Source organism: Chiloscyllium punctatum, chromosome 8 (assembly GCF_047496795.1).
Source record: "Chiloscyllium punctatum isolate Juve2018m chromosome 8, sChiPun1.3, whole genome shotgun sequence".
NCBI lineage: Eukaryota > Metazoa > Chordata > Chondrichthyes > Orectolobiformes > Hemiscylliidae > Chiloscyllium > Chiloscyllium punctatum.
In genome coordinates this window covers 57185300-57201886 of record NC_092746.1, presented here as the reverse complement: position 1 = coordinate 57201886, position 16587 = coordinate 57185300, and the positions used below count along the sequence as shown (strand labels likewise).

Genomic DNA, 16587 nt, shown 5'->3' with positions numbered 1-16587 from the left:
TGCACTGCAGAAGTTAACCAAGGTTTGATTAGATTACTTACAGTGTGGAAACAGGCCCTTCGGCCCAACAAGTCCACACCGACCCGCTGAAGCGCAACCCACCCAGACCCATTCCCCTACATTTACCCTTTACCTAACACTACGGGCAATTTAGCATGGCCAGTTCATCTAACCTGCACATTTTTTGGACTGTGGGAGAAAACCAGAGCACCCGGAGGAAACCCATGCAGACTCGGGGAGAATGTGCAAACTCCACACAGTCAGTCACCTGAGGCAGGAATTGAACCCGGGTCTCTGGTGCTGTGAGGCAGCAGTGCTAACCACTGTGCTGCCCAAATCCAAATTCTTTCCAAATCCACAACCACTTCCATCCAGAAGGACAAGGAAGCAGATAGATGGGAACAGCATCATCTGCAAGTTCATCTCCAAATTGCTCACTATTCTGATTGGGAAATGCATCGCCGTTCATTCAGTGTCATCAGGTTATGTCTTGGAATTTCTTCCATAACAGCATTATGGGTCTACCAATAGCACATGGACTGAAATAATTCAAGAAGGCACCTTCCTGAGAGCAACTATAGATGGGCAATAAATGCTGACCCAGATAGCGACGCCACATCCCATGTGTGAATTAGAAAAATAACTCTTAAAAGTAGTTAGGTTTTACATTTTAAATTCTGAATTCATGTATGCAATAAGTATTCCGAGGCAAGCTTTGAACAAGACAAACCTTGTACAGTCTAAGGACTGTTGTCAACAGAAATCTGAACATGAACTCTGTACAACAATATCAGTTAACAAAACATTCCAGAGATTCCAGAGAGTAAGAAAGAAGTGAATGGCAGGGAAATGACCGACACTGATAAGAAATTGGCAAAACAGTACCAGGCTAGGATAAGACTAATCGATCCTTGACTCGGTAAAAGATACATGAATGACATTAACCTATACTTTAGAACGACTTGTTTGTATGCACCGAGATCGGAAGCTGGATAATGAGTAGCTTGTATAGCTAAGAATAGTATAAATATACTGTGTTTTTCCATGTTCCTCAGTTTTCATTCTGGATAGTCTAGAGTGGACTGTGAAACCAGGTACACTTGAATAAACTATCAAAAAACCTGTACTCAACCCATACTTGAAGTTGATCATTAACAGTAACTCCAACATAGACCAAAACCTTTGGCTGGGGAGTTGTGTCGTATTTGTTTCCCTTCTTTGTTGAAAGTAGACTGGATATTGAACTGTGAATAATGCAAGGTAGAAATGGGGAGAAGATACACAAACCCAATTCACAGATCGAAGTATTAGGCTTTGAATGGTGGTGTGGGAGAAGATTTATGAACATGTATCTCAAGTTGCATGTTTGCATGGAAATGTGCCAAGGTAAAAGTTATAGGTTTTCACATAGATAAAGCTGAGACTTGTTTGAGCAGTTAGTGAGAGGGGCGTCTTACATGTTTTTGATTGTGGAATCTTATGATAAAAGAGGTGGAAGATCTGGCAACGCTGACAAATGTGGTGTTCAAAGGGGAACCTATCTGAAGGGAAAGAAGTGAGAGAATCACAAGAAATGATATACTCCTAATTGAGGTTCCTGGCTATCACAGTGTAACAGAATTATCAGCTGAGGTGGTTTGTGTAATAAAGTCATAGAGTCATACAGCACAGAAACAGATCCTTTGCTCCAACTTGTCTGTGCCAAGCAGACATCCTAATCTGATCTAGTCCCATTTGCCAGCATTTAGCTTTGCTCCTTTTAAACCCAACGTATTCATATACCTATCCAGAGGCCTTTTAAATATTGTAATTGTACCCACCTCCACCACTTCCTCTGGCAGCTCGTTTCATACACGCACCATCCTCTATGTGAAAAAGTTACCTCTTAGGTCCTTTTTAAAACTTTTCCGTCCCACTTTAAATCTATGCTGTCTCGTTTTGCACTCTCCTACTCTAGGAAAAAGACCTTGGCTATTCACCCAGTCCATGCTCCTCATAATTTTGTAAAACTATAAGGTCACCCTGAGTCTCTGACACTCCAAGGAAAAAAGCCTATTCAGCTTCTCCCTATAACTGAATCTCTCCAGTCCCAGCAAAATCCTTGTAAATCTTTTCTGCACCCTGTCAAATGTAGCAATACCTTTTCGATAGAAGGGTGACCAGAATTGTAAGCAGTATTCTAAGAGTGGCTCACCATGACCTGTACAGCTACAACATGACATCCCCACTCTTGTACTCCATGTTCTGACAAGCATGCCAAACGCCTTCTTCGTCATCTTGTCTACATGTGATTCTGTTTTCAAGGAAAATCTGTACTCTTGTGCATGAAGAGCAACTGATCCTTGTGACCATACTAGAAATAAAAGATGGTAAGGGAAGACAAATTATAGATCCAGGCTCAAGTTTCATGTGATCTGATGGCACTGTAGATCTAGTTCCATCCTGTGGAGGATCGCAGGAAAAGTATTACGCATATGTGGTTGTGCTCCTTTTTCCCTATTTGAATATGACTGTGTTGTGAAATAAAAATGGTTGAATAAGGACAGATGTGGTTATAACAACAGGTTTTCACCACAAGTACTCATTGGTGTTTTGGTAGTGGGAATGTAATGTTTTCTCCCTCACTGATGTGTAATTTAATAGATAATAATTAATAGGCACCAAAGAAGGACAGAATTAAATGATGAAAAAATACTTGCAAACTCTGCTTTTTTGAGAAATTTTATAATTTTTCAGTTTGAACAAGAAATGCACCAAAATCTTCAACGGTGGCACATGCGTGGCATGCAAATGAGAATTGACAATTTTATTTAATACTATAGATTGCCTTCTAGATTTCTAATTTTTCATTTGTGTATTGAAACCTAGTCATGGAGAACATAAATTAGTACCAGCATATGAAAATAGTCATTTGATGACAACTTTAATACAGTATCAAGGCTTAGTAAAAGGATCAGGTTTATGCTGTGGACTGAACATTCAGTGAAATTGGTCATTTAATTCCTGGCAATCAATATCTAGGATCTTGTGTCTGAAATTGGGATCAGTCAGAATTGGAGAAAGTGAGGACTTCAGATGCTGGAGATCAGAGTCAAAAAGTGTGGCTTTTGAAAAGCACAGCCGGTCAGGCAGCATCCGAGGAGCAGGAGAGTCAACGTTTTGAGCATAAACTCTTAATCAGGAATGTTCCCGATGAAGATCTTGTGCTTGGAATGTCGACTCTCCTGCTCCTCGGATGCTGCCTGACTGGCTGTGCTTTTCCAGCACCACACTTTCTGAATCAGAGCTGTACAAGTAGTGGAGCAGTGTTCATGGATGAGCCAACTCTAGCAGTATTTTTTTTGATAGATATTTTTATTGAAGAAAAAGAAAATTTTTTTATAACATTATTACAAACTTACAAAATAATGCACACAAATATAAACATTAATATACAATTAGATATTAAATAAATAATGGCCAAAACTTAGCAAACAAAGAGAAAAGAAAAAGAAAAAAAACACTCAACTAATTACTAATCTAACCTATAACTAACAGAACATGGAATAAAATATCTTACATTACTTAAAAAGACGAGAAAAAAAGGGATAACATAATAATTAAATAATGAGGTACATGCTCAGAACGAATTAACATCAAGTCATAATAAAACCCGTATTCGTACGGGTGTCCTCCCCCCGGGGGCCCCCGGACCAGCCAGAACAGTTACCACAACTAGATAAAAGCCATTGACAAAATGGCCGAGATATCTATATCGATATTGTTCAGAAAGGGCTGCCATATTTTATAAAATAATTCAGTTTTTTGGTGCTCCATGTTTGTAAGGAAGCCAAGGGGAATACATTCCATGATCAACCGATACCAATTCGAAAGTCCTGGAGGGCCTTCAGCTCTCCAGTTTACTAAGATATTTTCCCTTGCACAAAAGGAAAGAATGGAAACTAATTTCTTCCCATGTACATCCAGGAAGGGCAGGCTAGAAAAGCCCAGGAGAAGAGATACGAGATCCACCCTAATTTCTGCTTCCAAGATTTCTGTCAAAGCATTTGCTACTCTGACCCAGTATTTACGGATCTTGTGACATGTCCATAAGTGTGTGAGAGTGCCGACCTCAATTTTACGTTTAGGACACATTGGAGATGCTCCTGCCCTAAATTTTGCCAATCGTTCTGGTGCTATATGAGTCTGATGGAGTATCTTTAATTAAGTAGCTTGGGTCTATTACAGATAGAGATCTTTCTGGCATTTTCCCAAATGTCGTCCCACATTTCTGAAGAGATTTCCAACCCCAATTCCTGATTCCATGTTTTAAACAATCTTTCCATGTCTTCCGATACTACGTTATGTAGTGAGTGATAAAGAGTGCTGACCGAGGGTAAACCCACTGGCCGCAACACTCTTTGTTCCCTATCTGATTTATAAGAGCAATCTAATAACGTAGTCTTCTTCTGTATGTAATCTCGAATTTGGAAGTACCGAAAGAGGTCTCCATTAGGTAGTCCAAATTTCTGGTATAACTGTTCAAAAGACATCACCTCCCCATCAAACAAATCCCCTAAGCAAGAAATACCCAGGATTTAAGTGTGGCGTCTATGAGCCCCAGTTGAAAACCCCATGCTCCCACTATAGGAGTATAAGGGGAGGTTTTTTGTGAGTTGCCCTCATTTTGCCGCATTACCCTCCAGGCTTTAATTGTGTTTAATACAATAGGGTTTTTATAATGGTCCATAATGGTTTTCATTTTACCTAAAAATAGGAGATTAATAAGGGGGCACTTTGCTTGAGAGGCCTCGATGTCCATCCAGAGTGATCGGGTTTCGTGTGACCCGCAATCAGCTATGTAGCTTAATAGAGAACTCAGCTGATACCTCCTAAAGTCTGGAAAATCTAGCCCTCCCCTTGCTTGTAGAAGTTGCAGCTTTCTTAATTTAATAAGGGACTGTCTATGATTCCAGATGACAGAACCAAGCTAACCATATGGTATGCGCAATGCCGGCCTCGGTAGCATCACAGGGAGCATTCTCATAGGGTATAGAAGACGGGGCAAAATATTCATTTTAATTAGAGCTATTCTGCCTAACCAAGATATTGGAAGATCCCCCCAGTGTTGAAGGTCCTGCCTTATCCTCTCCAATAGATGTACAAAATTAGCTTTATACAACTGGCCAAATATTGGGGTGATAAAAATACCTAAATATAAAAAACCCTCCAGGGACCACTGAAAGTGAAAGCGTGATCCGTCCGATAAGTGGGACATACTAGCGAGACCGCCCATCGACATGGCCTCCGATTTTGTGAAATTAATTTTGTAACCTGAAAACACACTAAATAAATTAATTACTTGGATCAGGCGGGGCATGGACATCAAAGGATTACTCAGAAAAAGGAGAACATCATCTGCATAAAGGATAATTTTATGTTTACCCATACCAACCCTTGGACCTATCATATTAGAATCAGCCCGTATAACTTCCGCTAATGGCTCAATTATTAGCGTAAATAACAATAGTGAGACAGGACCACCCTGATGGCAGCCCCTATCCATACTGAAGCTATCCGAGCCTAAGCCATTGGTAATCACGGCCGCTTTGGGGTCATTATACAATATTGAGACCCATTTAGCGAATACCTTTCCAACACAGAACTTTTCCAGTATGTAAAACAGGTATGACCATTCAACTCGGTCAAATGCCTTCTCCGCATCTAACGAGACTACTATTCCCAGTATTCTTCCTGATGACAGACTTGAATCACATTCAAAACCCTTCTAATATTATTAGATGATCTACGGCCCTTGATAAACCCTGTCTGGTCCTCTTTTATGATGTGTGGTAACACCCTCTCCAACCTCAATGCTAATGTTTTAGAAAGAATTTTAAAATATACATTTAATAAATATATTGGTCTGTATGATGCGCAATCTTCTGGGGTCTTTCCTTTTTTGAGAATGAGAGTGATATTCGCCTCTCAACGAAAGGGGAAGGCAGCTCTGACCTTATGAGTGGCTATACATGTCTATAAGTGCACCAGCTAGTAGCTCCGGACTTGTCCTACCTGCCTATCTCTTTTCCATCTATCCACTTCACCCTCTCCTCCCTGACCTATCACCTTCATCCCCTCCCCCACTCACCTATTGTACTCTATGCTACTTTCTCCCCACCCCCACCCTCACCCTCCTCTAGCTTATCTCTCCACGCTTCAGGCTCTCTGCCTTTATTCCTGATGAAGGGCTTTTGCCCGAAACATTGATTTCGCTGCTCCTTGGACGCTGCCTGAACTGCTGTCCTCTTCCAGCACCACTAATCCAGAATCTGGTTTCCAGCATCTGCAGTTATTATTTTTACCTGTTTGATTTTAACCCTACTGTGAATCCTCTTGCAAGGATGCCTGCCTTGAAGAAGCTTTCCTCCTCCCTCTACAAGAATCTCAGGAAGTCCCTCTCCCACTGCAACTCCCAGGTCATTTCCTCTGCCTTGAAGCTCTTCAACCATGTCCTGAAACAAACTTGCTACCACAGCCACATTTGCTTCCTCACTGCCTGCCTCCGTAACCAACTCATCCCACACGGACTCCGGACCACCTTTAAACCAGCAGAGTTCGGACCCGAACAGGACAAACAGTACAGAGTACAGATTCAAAAACAAAAAAAGATCCTCCGTTCCACGCTCGCAGCAATGCACCGGTACCTAACCTCTCTACAGTCAGCCCTGCCTCAGCTGAGGGCCACACTCTCTCAGAATTGCAAAGGACCCACTCTGTACTACATTCTTAGGAGAATTCATACTCTCAACAAACAGTATTTCAATTCCATCTCAAACATCAAAAACTGTAAGTACAACAAACTTTTATCTACCCACCTCCATAACCAGCACTCCTCAAACATTCCAGAAGATTCCCCCGGCCTTGGAAATTAATCAGACACCATTAGCCATGCGGCTGATGCAGCTGCCACCCCCACGCTGATTGATGATGTCACTTCCTCCCCCATCATGGCCTCTCCCACAACAACTTCCACCCCTCACAATTCCTCATGCATGACACGTGACATCACTTCCGCCCCTCACATCATCGTTGATGCCACACGCTCAGTGACTTCCGCCACCCCTACTGCCGTGGTCACCACCACTTCCGCCCCCACCAGCGCCACTCACCTGCATTCTGCTGACACGCCCCCCACAGACCACACTGTCACTATCCCCACCCCCCAGAACCCCGAGGGGAACACTACCCCTGCTCATGACTCCACCCCAATTCCCCCCACCACCACGCCCACTCCAGTTACAGGTTACGCCCCCACCCCCAGCTTCACATCCACACCAGATCCTAGCTCCCAGCTCTGCCGAGTTTTCACCATCCCTGTAGACCTCCCCCTCACTGAGGACGAACGATCAGTCCTCAGCAAAGGACTCACCTTCATCCCCCTCCGTCCACCCATCAATGAATTTAATACACGCCGTGACGTCAAACAATTCTTCCGTCGCCTCCGCCTCCGAGCTTACTTTCACAATCAGGACTCCCGCTCACCTTCCGAGGACCCCTTCACCCACCTCCAACACACTGCATCCACCTGGACACCCCATGCTGGCCTATTACCTGCCCTCGACCTCTTCATTTCCAACTGCCGGGACATTAACCGCCTCAACCTGTCTACCCCCCCTCCCCCAAGCCAACCTCTCACCCTTATAACGCGCAGCCCTCCAATCCCTCTGCTCCAATCCCAACCTCACCATCAAGCCAGCGGATAAAGGGGGTGCAGTGGTAGTCTGGCGCACTGACCTCTACACCGCTGAAGCCAAACGCCAACTCGAGGATACCTCTTCCTACTGCTCCCTCGACCATGACCCCACCCCCCATCACCAAACCATCATCTCCCAGACTATACAGAACCTCATCACCTCAGGAGATCTCCCACCCACAGCTTCTAACCTCATAGCCCGGGAAACCCACACTGCCCGGTTCTACCTCCTTCCCAAGATCCACAAGCCTGACCACCCTGGCCGACCCATTGTCTCAGCATGCTCCTGCCCCAGTGAACTCATCTCTACCTACCTTGAAACTGTCCTATCCCCCCTCGTCCAGGAACTCTCCACATACGTTTGAGACACCATCATGCCCTCCACCTCCTCCAAGACTTCCGTTTCCCTGGCCCCCAATGCCTCATCTTCACCATGGATATCCAATCCCTCTACACCTTCATCTGCCATGACCAGGGCCTCCAAGCCCTCCGTTTTTTCCTCTCCAGACGTCCCCAACAGTACCCTTCCACCGAACTGCTCATTCGTTTGGCCAAACTGGTCCTCACCCTTAACAATTTCTCCTTCGAATCCTCCCACTTCCGCCAGACCAAAGGGGTAGCCATGGGCACGCGTATGGGCCCCAGCTATGCCTGTCTGTTTGTTGGCTATGTAGAACAGTTGATCTTCCGTAATTACACTGGCACCACTCCCCACCTCTTCCTCCACCACATTGATGACTGCATTGGCGCCACCTCGTGCTCCCGCGAGGAGGTTGAGCAATTCATCAACTTCACCAACACATTCCACCCTGACCCTAAATTTACCTGAACCATCTCTGACACATCCCTCCCCTTCCTGGACCTCTCCATCTCCATTAATGATGACCTACTTGACACTGCCATTTTTTCCAAACCCACCGACTCCCACAGCTACCTGGATTACACCTCTTCCCACCATACCTCTTGCAAAAATGCCATTCCGTATTCCCAATTCCTCTGCCTCCGCCGAATCTGCTCCCAGGAGGACCAGTTCCACCACAGAACACACCAGATGGCCTCCTTCTTTAGAGACTGCAATTTCCCTTCCCACGTGGTGAAAGATGCCCTCCAATGCATCTCGTCCACCCCTCCAACCGTAACAAGGACAGAACGCCCCTGGTGTTCACCTTCCACCCTACCAACCTTCGCATAAACTAAATCATCCGCCGACATTTCCACCACCACCAAAAAGACCCCACCACCAGGGATATATTTCCCTTTCCGTCTTCCGCAAAGACCGTTCCCTCCGTGACTACCTGGTCAGGTCCATGTCCCCCTACAACCCACCCTCCCATTCTGGCACTTTCCCCTGCCACCGCAGGAACTGTAAAACCTGTGCCCACACCTCTTCCCTCACCTCTATCCAAGGCCCTAAAGGAGCCTTCCACATCTATCAAAGTTTTACCTGTACATCCACTAATATCATTTATTGTATCCGTTGCTCCCGATGCGGTCTCCTCTACATTGGGGAGACTGAACGCCTCCTAGCAGAGCGCTTTAGGGAACATCTCCGGGACACCCGCACCAATCAACCACACCGCCCCGTGGCCCAACATTTCAACTCCCCCTCCCACTCTGCCAAGGACATGGAGGTCCTGGGCCTCCTTCACTGCCGCTCCCTCACCACCAGACACTTGGAGGAAGAATGCCTCATCTTCCGCCTCGGAACACTTCAACCCCAGGGCATCAATGTGGACTTCACCAGTGTCCTCATTTCCCCTTCCCCCACCTCACCTTTGTTCCAAACTTCCAGCTCAGCACTGTCTCCATGACTTGTCCGGATTTGTCCTACCTGCCTATCTCCTTTTCCACCTATCCACTCCACCCTCTCCTCCCTGACCTATCACCTTCATCCCCTCCCCCACTCACCTATTGTGCTCTATGCTACTTTCTCCCCACCCCACCCTCTAGCTTATCTCTCCACGCTTCAGGCTCACTGCCTTTATTCCTGATGAAGGGCTTTTGCCCGAAACATCGATTTCGCTGCTCGTTGGATGCTGCCTGAACTGCTGTGCTCTTCCAGCACCACTAATCCAGAATCTGGTTTCCAGCATCTGCAGTCATTGTTTTTACCAGCTAGTATTCCTGTAAACTCTTTGTAGAATTCATTCTGGAATCCATCTGGGCCAGGTGCTTTACCGCTCTGAAGCTGCTTGATTGCGTCAAGGACTTCCTGGGTTGTCAGGGGAGCATTCAAAATCGATACCTGTTCTGAGGTTAAGTCCGGAAAGGCCAGGCTTTTAAAAAAGGACTCCATTTTCCTAGCTCTGTCTTCACAGTCCTGCGATTTATACAAATCAGAGTAAAACTCTCTGAAGATTGTGCTGATCCTTTTATGATCATGAGTCAAAGTATCAGTTATTTCCCTAATGGACATGATAGCTTGAGGGACTTTTTTTTCCTTTCAAGATACGCTAGGTATCTACCAGGCTTATCACTATATTCATATAATCTTTGCTTTGTAAATAATATTTCTCTCTTTGTCGTTTGGGTAAGTGCAGTATTCAGGGCTGTCCGAAGGGCTGTAATCCTTTGTAATTTAGCAACATAAGGGCTATCAACATAAGCTAACTCAGCTGCCTTCAAGCGAGCCTCGAGTAAACGCAGTTGTTCTCCCTTTTGTTTTTTTTAGGTCGCCGAGTATGAAATAATCAGACCCCGCGCATCGGCCTTAATGGTCTCCCACATCACCAACGGGTTACTGGCTTTACCGGAGTTAATTTCCAAAAAAGGTTTTGAATTCTTGAGCAAGATATTTTACGAACTTATTATCCTTCATTAAAAAAAAATCCATACACCAATGTGGGGGGGTCGTTTCATTGTCCTTCGTCCTGGTTTCCATGTACACTGCAGCATGATCAGAGATTATTATATTACGTATTGTGGAATTCAGAAAAATAGAGGGAGCAAAAACATATCAATTCTAATGTGACACTTATGTGGATTAGAATAAAAAGGAAAATCTCTGCCTTGCGGCTGAAGGCACCTCCACACATCTACTAATTCTAGCTCCTTATTCAAATCCACCAATTGTCTGGATCTAGGAGATATACCCGCAGTACTCTTGCAAAAATGCCTCATTGACCACAAGGATTCATTCTTACAGTCTATTTAAGAGAGTCCAAAAATTCTTTGGCCTTCTCTGGCGATCCAAAGTTATAGACGGATCCTTTGTGGCTAAAACGCAATGTCGCTGGGTAATGTAAGGAATACTGGATGTTTAAGTCCCTTAGATGCTTCTTCGTTTCATCAAACGCCCTCCTCTTGTGGACCAAAGCTGGGGAGAAATCCTGGAACAGCATCATCCTAAATTGCTTATATGTCATGGCTTGGGGATCCTTCTCACGGGTTCTGGAGGCTGCCAGAAGCATTTGCTTCTCTCTGTAACACTGAAGCTGGAACAGGACCGGGCGGGGTGTTGCAATCCAGTGGGCCCATTCTACCCACATCTGGCCTGACCCAGACTCCAGCTTTAGTATCTGAGGGAGCCACTCCAAGAAGACTGCAGACTGGCCCTCCTCTTCCCATTTGGGAAGGCCCAGCAAACGAATATTTTTTCGGCGACTCCGATTCTCGAGGTCGTTGATGTGTTCTTCTACGGCCCGGACTTGTTGTTCGAGAGTTCGGACCTGGCCCATGGCCGACTCTGCATCACCTTCCGAGGTCGCGGCCTTTAGCTCTGCCCCTTCAATGCGATGTTTGATTTTTTTCAAAATCTTGGTTGTGCTTTTGCAGCACGGCTGAGAACAATTCCCACCTGGACCAGGATTCCTCTATGAAGACGTCGATCTTCTCCTGCAGATTGTTAATTAAAGAGAACAGGCCCGCCAACGTAGGTAAGTCCCCTGAGGCGGCCGTGGACGTCTCTGCTGCTGCTGGAGGGGGAGGGGGTTGAGGAAGGGTTCCTGCCTGCTGCGAGCAGCGGGCATTCTTTCCTTTAGTCTCTTTAGCACTGCACCAAACTACTCAAACTAGATGCAGAATGACCAAATTAGGTAAAAGCTATTTTGAATGGTTTGGAAGGTGTAATGGAGGCGGGCAGCCCACTTTGCCTGAGTTTTGGGTGGAGTACTACAGACTCAGACTTGCTGGGTTATCGCCATCTTGGATCTCAACAGTATTTTAAATTGTTTTCCAAAATTCCTTTCCTGTATGTGACATGCATGAGTAGAAAGTTTTCCCAATAATAATTTTGTCTGTAAGTAGTAAATAGTTAAACTTTTTCTCGTGGCTCAAAATATTAACTACACTCTGCCAAGGTGATCCATCCTTAGAGTTGCAGTATAATTATGCTGTTTTGTAATATAGTTTTGAAGTTCCTATGTATCTTGATTCTAATTCTGAAGTAAAATTGTAGAGTCTTGTAAATGTGACTGACTTCTCCTGTTGTCCCATTTCACGATTGCTGAAAAGAAAAGCAACATCAGAGGAGTTTTTTTGTGCTTTCTGTACTGGAGGATAATATTTAGCATCAAATAGAGTATTTGAACAATGAACAAATGAACAAACTGCAAGGAAATGGACACACAGAATTTTGTCAAAATATTTTCCCGAAATCGTATTTTAGTTATCCTTAGATTGGAGCTCCATTATTGAACAAGCAGTCTCACTTTCATTTCTTCTATAGATAGTTACATCTAATGTTACCAAGAAAGTTGCTTTCGTAGCCAGTCAACTGTTCCATATATTCATTTTATTAACACTAATTAGTTCTTTTTAAAGACAATTACAATTAGAAATGACATTAAATCTCAGTCAGGAGAGAGTGTTGCAATTTCGGAAATAGTTTCACGTTCGTAGTGCTGTCGTTTAGATTAGATTCACTACAATGCGGAATCAGTGTGCCCAACCAATCTACACTGACCCTCCGAAGAGTAACAATTAACTTTGGGTAAGTTCTTACTAATTTCATCCAGAGATGGAAAAGATAGGATTCGTGCAACTTGGAGAAATATTTTTTAAAATGTCGTAATAATTATGGTATTTGGGTGTTTGCAATTTTCTTCTCTGTTTTTCACTCTTATATGTCATTTTCCCATTTATACATTCCAGTTTCTATTTTACTTCCTGCATTCAGTGATTTAGTTGTAATTTATATGGCCTGTTTTAAACTCTCTGCTTTGCAGCCTGTTTGAGAAACATGCTTATAGGCACCACTAATCCCCTGTAGATACTGTTGCGCTGGATCTGATGCCTGAAAGCTCGAAAACTCTACTGATAACTTGCAGACTGTCTTTTTGCAACTGGATGTGAGCTGAACAATAGAAACTGGTCCTTTCTTGCACATGACAAAATTCAACCTATGCTTTATCAAAATCTTAAGATTTTCAGAATTTTCCCGGTGTATTGATATTTTGAGTTTCATACATTAAAGATTAGTAATTCTGACCTTTTTCTGAGCTGATTATATGGTTTTGGTGCAAGATTAAGTTGGTAATTAGCATTAGGTTCTGATTTTTATGTGCAGTTATGCTAAACAAATACTTACAAACCAACCCATCCATGGTTCTGCTCAAATTGGAAAATACCATGATTTTGGAAATGTGGCAAAATCTTTCATACTTCACGTGCAACACAAAAAGGTTCTGCTTATTTTGCTCTCCTGAGTGAGATTTAATGTCATTTCTAATTGTAATTGTCTTTAAAAAGAACTAATTAGTGTTAATAAAAGGAATATATGGAACAGTTGACTGGCTACGAAAGCAACTTTCTTGGTAACATTAGATGTAACTATCTATAGAAGAAATGAAAGTGAGACTGCTTGTTCAATAATGGAGCTCCAATCTAAGGATAACTAAAATACGATTTCGGGAAAATATTTTGACAAAATTCTGTGTGTCCATTTCCTTGTAGTTTGTTCATTTGTTCATTGTTCAAATACTCTATTTGATGCCGAGCATGAGGTTGGGTATAAATAATTCTAGACAGCAAAATTTCCAAATGACTTTAAGGGTTTATTTTCTGTCCCCACAACCAGGAAATGAAAGAAAATGACTTTTGTGGCTGAATTTACCAGGTCCTTTGGGAACAGACTGGGAAGGGGTGGAATATTGGAATGGAAAACATCAGGACAGAAACCCAATGTCTTCACAAAACCACTAATGTTTCGTTTGGGACCGGACAGGATTAAAAAAATTGTGCTAATCCCGCAACAGTAAGGTCCTTAAGCCATTTAGATATTTGAGAGCAATTTTATGAATTTTACAGATGGCACATGGAAAACATGGGTCTTTAGAGCCTTATCTGTTGAAAAGCAAGTTGGAACATATTGCTGACTTTCTCTGGCAGGTTCTGAGAGAGGCATTGTAATATGCCAGGAAGGATGGAGTGCAAGAGTATGAGCAAATGAAGTGGATGGGGGAGCAGAGGAAAGGTGCCCACTCTGAGGGCCTTACACCACAGTCCTGTCTGGGTATTCGTACTTGAGCAAAATAAACAAAGGCTTGGGAGGGTGTTTCCATAAGAGGTCTTGGTAACTGGGAGAAGCCAACTGCTGTGGACCCCATACATCCAGGCTTAATGATCTCAATTGGATAGGAGGGAGAACAAAGAGGGAAGGTAGTCTGCTGAGAGATAGTAGGGGAACAGCAACATCAGAGCCAGTAGGAGGATTTTCCTAAAATGCGAACTCTGGAGAAGGGAGCAGAGAGACATGTGGTAAGTTTCTAGAGATAGAAGAGGATATCTTCCAGTGCAAGCCTTACATTCAAAGGCCTAGCTGCCTTCAAATGTTCAAACAACACTATTTCTGAAGTCTGTGTATCTCCAGGGAGGCCCACACTGGACTGTATGGCGTGACAGAGGATGGGCTGAGCCTTGTGGGAGTGGGTGGCCACCCAATGTCAGTGGTATAATTCTGAAAATCTGTAGGATCTTCCAGTAGATCCACTGTGAAAATGTATGGTGTTTCCCAGTCTGCAGTGTATTGGTGCATCAAAGTAAAGACTTGTTGAATAGGGACAATGAACTTGTACTTATCTGGACGTCAAGCTATAAAGGCCATTGGATCCAGGGCCATCGCTGGATTCCCTGAGGTGCAGATTATAATCAACTGCACAATATTTCTTTGGAGAGGAACTGATGACGTGAGGAAGCTGAGACACTCAGTCAGCATCACAGTGCGAAGTAGGTGAGGTGGGCACCCCATGAGCAGTAGTCAACATGACTGAAAGAATGGGAAAAGTGAAGATTCTGTGACAGCCTTTCAGTATCACTGAGAAGGTTGGGATAAGTGAGGATCCCAGACATATAGTCAGCATTATTGAGAGGAGCCGGTGAGGTGAGGAACCTTGTATAGAAGGAGAGAAACCTGAGGTGGACCTGTAAGTGATTTGGATTGAGTTTTAAAATGGTTTGCAGAAGAAGCAAATGCAAGGTGAGAAAAATGGCTACCTTCTGCATTGTATCAATTCTGTGATTCTGTGAAAGACAGTATAATTGCATGTGCCCATGCATTGTGCAGGAAGTAATGTGAGTATGTGTAATTATGTCGGCTGTATCTTTACTGAATAGAAAGTTATCGAACAATGTTTTGAGTTATGTTGATTTTAGGTTTTTGGTTAGTGCAGTGTTGTTGTTGCACAAGGAATGTTACGTGTTCACCAGCAGTGTTATAATTTAGCGTCAGGAGTGTGGTGCTGGAAAAGTGCAGCAGGTTAGGCAGGTTTGTCTATTGATGGTCTTTGCATGAGGGTCATGATTTTCTTTTAAAACAAAAAATTGCCAGACTTTAATGAGATTGTAACAATTTGGGGCCACTGAAAGACAGTGGCCAGTCAGTTGCCAACGAAGGAAAAGTTCCTTGTCCTAACATTGACTTGGAGATGCTGGTGTTTGTCTATAACCTGGTGTTGTGATTTTTAATTTTGTCCTAACATTGTAACTTGAAGCCTAGCCACAAAATTATTAAAAGGAGTGTTTGCTTTTTTTTTGAAGATACAATTTATATTCGTATCAGAGAGTGGGAAAATAATACCTGGCTTCCAAAGTGTGCCAGTATATTTCACCACTTTCAACTTGTAGTTATACTAACTGCATCAACGCCTTTCACATATTTTTAAAATGCCTTTGTCTCATCAGTATCTTGAAAATTCCATTCAGGAGAAAGAACAGCATGCCTTTTCTTGGTAAATGAAATGAATCAGTTATTGACGCTACTTTAATGTCATGTCCTTTTTCTTTGAATGATGTGGGGTTTGCATTACAATACCAGGTAACCGAATAAGGTAAGCTGATGCTGAATTAAGCAGTTGCATACCTGGTAACAATAACTGATAGTTGTGAGGCCATGTTCTGAGGGATGTTGATTTTGAAGTTTCCTTTTGTTCTCTCAATTGTAAATTATTTGCTGTTCATATGGTTTTTGGTTAGTGCAGTGTTGTTGTTGCACAAGGAATGTTACGTGTTCACCAGCAGTGTTATAATTTAGCGTCAGGAGTGTGGTGCTGGAAAAGTGCAGCAGGTTAGGCAGCATCCAAGGAGCAGAAGAATCGACGTTACGTGCAAAAGCCTTTAGTCAGGAATGAGGCTTGTGAGCCAAGGCGGTAGAGAGATAAATGGAAGGGGGTTGGGGCTAGGGGGAAGGTAGCTGAGAGTGTAATAGGTCGATGAAGATGGGGGTGATGATGATAGGTCAGAGAGGAGGGTGGAGCAGATGGATGGGAAGGAAGATGGATAGGTAGAACAGGTCAAGAAGTCTGTGTAGAATTGGAAGGGTGGATCTGGGATAAGGGTTGGGGTGGGATTGAAATGAAGAAACTGGTGAAATCCATGTTAATCCTGTGTGGTTGGAGGATCCCAAGGCAGAAGATAAG

At 43.5% G+C, this 16587-nt stretch overlaps 1 protein-coding gene across 8 annotated transcripts in view; it reads left to right on the top strand.

The window, feature by feature from the left end:
• cobl (cordon-bleu WH2 repeat protein) overlaps positions 1–16587 on the top strand; it is a 366824-nt gene that overhangs the window by 22919 nt on the left and 327318 nt on the right. The window contains exon 2 of one of the 8 annotated variants that reach the window (XM_072575620.1): positions 10407–11610. The exons of the other annotated variants lie outside the window; for them this stretch is intronic. The gene's annotated coding sequence lies outside the window, so the exon portion shown is untranslated. The remainder of the gene's footprint in view (positions 1–10406; positions 11611–16587) is intronic. 8 annotated transcript variants of the gene reach the window in all.